We start from the raw sequence: 6,183 nt of genomic DNA, 5'->3' as shown, positions 1-6,183 counted from the left end.
CACACGGTCACTCTATAAACAACTAATTACGTAATTCAAAACAATAAAATTGTGATTACAACAAACAAAATGACAACGGTAGCACCGTAAAAGAAAATAGCAAGGTTTTAATTAGTTGACGGCGACCAAAGAAACAACAAAAACACACACAAGCGAAATATGTTTATTGAACAGTTTAACGTTTCATTTTGGGGGGGGGTGGGGGGGTGGGGGTGGGGTGGGGGGGGGCGGGGAGGGTAGTGCAGTCGCAGACTGACAGAATAAATGAATAAAACAAAACATACAAAGTGATATATGTTTATTGGAATATTTTAACCTTTGCTTCGGGGGGTGGGAGGGAGTGCAGTCGCAAACTGACAGAGAATAGATAATAAAAACAACACAATTGCAAGTGAAAATGTTTATTTGAACTATTTCAACCTTTGATTTTCGGGGGAGGCGGAAGCGCGATCCCAGATGACGAGAACAAATGACTAAAAACAAAACATCTATAAACAACAATTAAATATGTTTATGAAAACTATTTTTACTTTTGATTTCGGGGGTTAGCGCGAAGCAGACCCCCACACCTAAAAATTTCGTACTCGAGTCGCCCCCATTTGGGCGATCGAAGGGGTCGCCCATACGAGGTGCAATGGTTAGGCCTCGCCCTGGGAGGACACCTAGCGGATCAGGGTGCCTCCCGATACCAGGTAAGTATGGCTTGGTCTTGGCAGAAGGCTCATTTGAGGGGTCGCCTTTGAGCACCAAGAGACGGTGTCTCTTTCTTCGCACTAGTTGGTGCCGTAAATAAGCCAGATCTAGACAGACGGGTGGCAATCATCCAAAGCACTGACACTCATTGAAGTCCAGTTTACAAGTGGTACATTTTTGATTCCAAACTGAGATGATTTTGTTTTTCGCTTTAATTATTCAGTTTACAAGCAAGTCGCAATACACATCCATTACGAATTGTCACATTTAAGCGTAGCGCTGACACTAAATGTATATTGAATGCTAATGTTAAAACAGTAAAGAGGAACTAGGAAACAAACACGCCACACGAATAATATATGTAAAAGCACCGTATAGCAATGTCTATGACCATGTGGTTTAAATATTCACAGTCAACACACGGTCACTCTATACACAACTCAATCTACGTAATTACAAAACAATAAATTGTGATTACAACAAACAACACATGACAACGGTAGCACCGTAAAAGAAAATACGCAAGTTTAATTTAGTCTGACGGCGACCAAATGAATACAACAAAACACACACAAGCGAAATATGTTTATTGGAACAGTTTTAACGTTTCATTTTCGGGGGGGGGGGGGGGGGGGGGGGGGGGGGGGGGGGGGGGGGGGGGGGGGGGGGGCAGGGTAGTGCAGTCGCAGACTGACAGAATAAATGAATAAAACAAAACATACACAAGTGATATATGTTTATTGGAACTATTTTAACCTTTGATCTTCGGGGGGTGGGAGGGTGGCTAGTGCAGTCGCAAACTGACAGAGAATAGATTAATAAACACACACACAATTGCAAGTGCAAATATGTTTATTTGAACTATTTCAACCTTTGATTTTCGGGGAGCGGAAGCGCGATCCAGACTGGACGATGAACAAATGAACTAAAAACAAAAACATCTATAAACAACAATTAAATATGTTTGATGAAACTATTTTTACTTTTGATTTCGGGGGTTAGCGCGACGCAGACCCCCACACTAAAAAAATTTCGTACTCGAGTCGCCACATTTGGGCGATCGCAGGGGTCAGCCCATCCGAGGTGCAATGGTTAGGCCTCGCCCTGGGAGGACCACCTAGCGGATCAGGGTGCCTCCCGTACCAGGTAAGTATGCTTGGTCTTGGCAGAAGGCTCATTTGAGTGGTCGCTTTGCGCCACCAAGAGACGGTGGTCTCTTTCTTCGCACTAGTTGGTGGTGCCGTAATACGCCCGTCTAGACAGACGGGTGGCAATCATCCAAAAGCACTGACACTCATTCACGTCCAGTTTACAAGTGGTACATTTGATTCCAAACTGAGATGATTTTCGCTTTACTTATTCAGTTTACAAAGCAAGTCGCAATACACATCCATTACGAATTGTCACATTTAAGCGTAGCGCTGACACTAAATGTATATTGAATGCTAATGTTAAAACAGTAAAGAGGAACTAGGAAACAAACACGCCACACGAATAATATATGTAAAAGCACCGTATAGCAATGTCTATGACCATGTGGTTTAAATATTCACAGTCAACACACGGTCCACACTATATACACAACTCAATCTACGTAATTACAAAACAATAAATTGTGATTACAACAAACAACACATGACAACGGTAGCACCGTAAAAGAAAATACGCAAGTTTAATTTAGTCTGACGGCGACCAAATGAATACAACAAAACACACACAAGCGAAATATGTTTATTGGAACAGTTTTAACGTTTCATTTTCGGGGGTGGGGGGGGGGGGGGGGGGGGGGGGGGGGGGGGGGGGGGGGGGCGGGGCAGGGGTAGTGCAGTCGCAGACTGACAGAATAAATGAATAAAACAAAACATACACAAGTGATATATAGTTTATTGGAACTATTTTAACCTTTGATCTTCGGGGGGTGGGAGGGTAGTGCAGTCGCAAACTGACAGAGAATAGATTAATAAAACACACCACAATTGCAAGTGAAATATGTTATTTGAACTATTTTCAACCTTTGATTTTCGGGGGAGGCGGAAGCGCGAATCCCAGACTGACGATGAACAAATGACTAAAATACAAAACATCTATTAAACAACAATTAAATATGTTTATGAAAACTATTTTTACTTTTGATTTCGGGGGTGGTTTTTTTAGCGCGAACGCAGACCCCCACACTAAAAAATTTCGTACTCGAGTCGCCCACATTTGGGGCGATCGCAGGGGTCAGCCCATCCGAGGTGCATGGGTTAGGCCTCGCCCTGGGAGGAGGGCCACCTAGCGGATCAGGGTGCCTCCCCGTACCAGGTAAGTATGCTTGGTCTTGGCAGAAGGCTCATTTGAGTGGTCGCTTTGAGCCCACAAGAGACGGTGTCTCTTTCTTCGCACTAGTTGGTGCCGTAAATACGCCCGTCTAGACAGAGGGGGTGGCAATCATCCAAAGCACTGACACTCATTACGTCCAGTTTACAAGTGGTACATTTTGATTCCAAACTGAGATGATTTTTCGCTTTACTTATTCAGTTTACAAGCAAGTCGCAATACACATCCATTACGAATTGTCACATTTAAGCGTAGCGCTGACAACTAAATGTATATTGAATGCTAATGTTAAAACAGTAAAGAGGAACTAGGAAACAAACACGCCACACGAATAATATATGTTAAAAAGCACCGTATAGCAATGTCTATTATGACCATGTGGTGGTTAAATATTCACCGTCAACACACGGGTCACTCTATACACAACTCAATCTACGTAATTACAAAACAATAAATTGTGATTACAACACAAACAACACACTGACAAACGGTAGCACCGTAAAAGAAAATACGCAAGTTTAATTTAGTCGAGACGGCGACCAAATGAATAACAACAAAACACACACAAGCGAATATGTTTATTGGAACAGTTTTAACGTTTCATTTTCGGGGGTGGGGTGGGGTGGTGGGAGTGTGGGGTGAGGTGGGAGTGGGGGTGGGGCGGGGCAGGGCATAGTGCAGTCGCCCGACTGACAGAATAAATGAATAAAACAAAACATACACAAGTGATATATGTTTATTGGAACTATTTTAAACCTTTGATCTTCGGGGGGTGGGAGGGTAGTGCAGTCGCAAACTGACAGAGAATAGATTTAATAAAACACCCACACAATTGCCAAGTGAAATATGTTTATTTGAAACTATTTCAACCTTGATTTTAGGGGAGGCGGCCACCGATCAGCGCGATCCCAGACTGACGATGAACAAATGACTAAAACAAAACATCTATAAACAACATTACAATATGTTTATGACAACTATTTTACTTTTGATTTCGGGGGTTAGCGCGAACGCAGACCCCCCCACTAAAAAATTTCGTACTCGAGTCGCCCACATTTGGGGCGATCGCAGGGGTCAGCCCATCCGAGGTGCAATGGTTAGGCCTCGCCCTGGAGGCCATCGCCCCCGTGGGTGAGGGACCACCTTAGCGGATCAGGGTTAAACGGAGCCTCCCCGTACCCTGACTGACGTAAGTATGCTTGTTGTCTTGGCAGAAGGCTCATTTGAGTAAAATTGTCGCTTTGAGGGACAAAGGACTACCAAGAGAAGGCAGTGTCTCTTTTCTTCGCACTAGTTGGTGCCGTAAATACGCCCAGTCTAGACAGCACGGGGTTGGCAATCATCCAAGTTGCACTGACACTCATTACCAATCACAGTTTACAAGTGGTACATTTTTTGATAGTCCAAACTGAGATGATTTTCCGCTTTACTTATTCAGTTTACAAGCAAGTCGCAATACACATCCATTACGAATTGTCACATTTAAGCGTAGCGCTGACACTAAAATGTATATTTGAATGCTAATGTTAAAACAGTAAAGAGCCGAACTAGGAAACAAACGACAGCTACGACATCTGAATAATATATTGTAAAGTAGTACCAGTATAGCAATTGTCTATGACCATGTGGTTTAAATATATTCACAGTCAACACACGGTCACTCTATACACAACAACTCAATCTACGTAATTACAAAACAATAAATTGTGATTACAACAAACAACACATGACAACGTTAGCACCGTAAAAGAAAATACGCAAGTTTAATTTAGAATCTGACGGGCGACCAAATGAATACAACAAAACACACACAAAGCGAAATATGTTTATTGGAACAGTTTTAACGTTTCATTTTCGGGGGTGGGGGTGGGGGTGGGAGTGGGGGTGGGAGTGGGGGTGGGGCGGGGCTTTAGGTAGTGGGCAGTCGCAGACTGACAGAATAAATGAATATAGAAACAAACATACACAAGTGATATATGTTTATTGGAACTATTTTAACCTTTGATCTTCGGGGGGGGTGGGAGTGGTAATTGTGCAGTCGCAAACTGACAGAGAATAGAGTAATAAAAACACACACCCAATTGCAAGTGACATATGTTTTATTTGAACTATTTCAACCTTTGATTTTTCCGGGGAGGCGGGACGCGCGATCCCAGACTGACTATAAAACAAATGACTAAAACCCAAAAATCGTATAAAACACAATTAAATATGTTTATGAAAACTATTTTTACTTTTTGAGTTTCGTCGGGGGTTTCGCGCGAACGCCCGAACCCCACACTATCAAAATTTCGGTACTCGATTCGCCCACATTTTGGGTCGATCGCAAGGGGGCAGCCCATCCGAGGTGCAATGGTTAGGCCTCGCCCTGGGAGGGACCACCTAGCGGATCAGGGTGCCTCCCGTACCAGGTAAGTATGCTTGGTCTTTTTGGCAGAAGGCTCATGTGAGTGGTCGCTTTGAGCAACCAAGAGAACGGTGTCTCTTTCTTCGCACTAGTGGGTTCGCCGTAAAATACGCCCGTCTAGACAGAAAGGGTGGCAATCATCCCAAGCACTGACACTCATACCTCATTTACAAGTGGTACATTTTGATTCCAAACTGAGATGATTTTCGCTTTACTTATTCAGTTTACAAGCAAGTCGCATTACACATCCATACGAATTGTCACAGTCTGACGGCGCCAAAAATACAAAAAAACACACAAAGCGAAAATTTTATTGGAACGTTTTAACGTTCATTTTGGGGGTGGGGGTGGGGGTGGGATGGGGTGGGAGTGGGGGGGTGGGGGGCGGGTAGTGCAGTCGCAGACTGACAGAATAAATGAATAAAAAAACATACCAAGTGAATATGTTTATTGGAAACTATTTAACCTTTGATCTTCGGGGGGGTGGGGGGTAGTGCGTCGCAAACTGACAGAGAATAATTAATAAACAACACAATTGCAAGGAAATATGTTTATTTGAACATTTCAACCTTTGATTTTGGGGAGGGAAGCGCGATCCCAGACTGACGATGAACAAATGACTAAACAAAACATCTATAAAAAACATTAAATATTTTTGAAAACATTTTTTACTTTGATTTCGGGGTTAGCGCGAAGCAGACCCCCACCTAAAAAATTTCGTACTCAGTCGCCCACATTTGGGGCTCGCAGGGGTCAGCCCCTCC

General features: G+C 43.3%; 4 non-coding genes and 1 pseudogene across 4 annotated transcripts; all 5 read right to left on the bottom strand.

Moving 5' to 3' along the window:
* Positions 1-539: 539 nt before the first annotated feature.
* Positions 540-700, bottom strand: LOC121367104. Its single transcript, XR_005957315.1, has one exon. It is a non-coding gene; the product is annotated as a U1 spliceosomal RNA (small nuclear RNA).
* Positions 701-1,685: 985 nt separating this feature from the next.
* On the bottom strand, positions 1,686-1,847 carry LOC121367101. Its single transcript, XR_005957313.1, has one exon. It is a non-coding gene; the product is annotated as a U1 spliceosomal RNA (small nuclear RNA).
* Positions 1,848-2,829: 982 nt separating this feature from the next.
* On the bottom strand, positions 2,830-3,005 carry LOC121367103 (annotated as a pseudogene).
* Positions 3,006-4,007: 1,002 nt separating this feature from the next.
* On the bottom strand, positions 4,008-4,171 carry LOC121367105. Its single transcript, XR_005957316.1, has one exon. It is a non-coding gene; the product is annotated as a U1 spliceosomal RNA (small nuclear RNA).
* A 1,090-nt stretch (positions 4,172-5,261) lies between these two features.
* On the bottom strand, positions 5,262-5,431 carry LOC121367102. Its single transcript, XR_005957314.1, has one exon. It is a non-coding gene; the product is annotated as a U1 spliceosomal RNA (small nuclear RNA).
* Between the last annotated feature and the right edge of the window lie 752 nt (positions 5,432-6,183).

The sequence above is a fragment of the Gigantopelta aegis genome, unplaced genomic scaffold (genome assembly GCF_016097555.1).
Source record: "Gigantopelta aegis isolate Gae_Host unplaced genomic scaffold, Gae_host_genome ctg9066_pilon_pilon, whole genome shotgun sequence".
Taxonomy (NCBI): domain Eukaryota; kingdom Metazoa; phylum Mollusca; class Gastropoda; order Neomphalida; family Peltospiridae; genus Gigantopelta; species Gigantopelta aegis.
The sequence above is the reverse complement of the archived record's forward strand: the minus strand, read 5'-3'. Positions and strand labels throughout refer to the sequence as shown.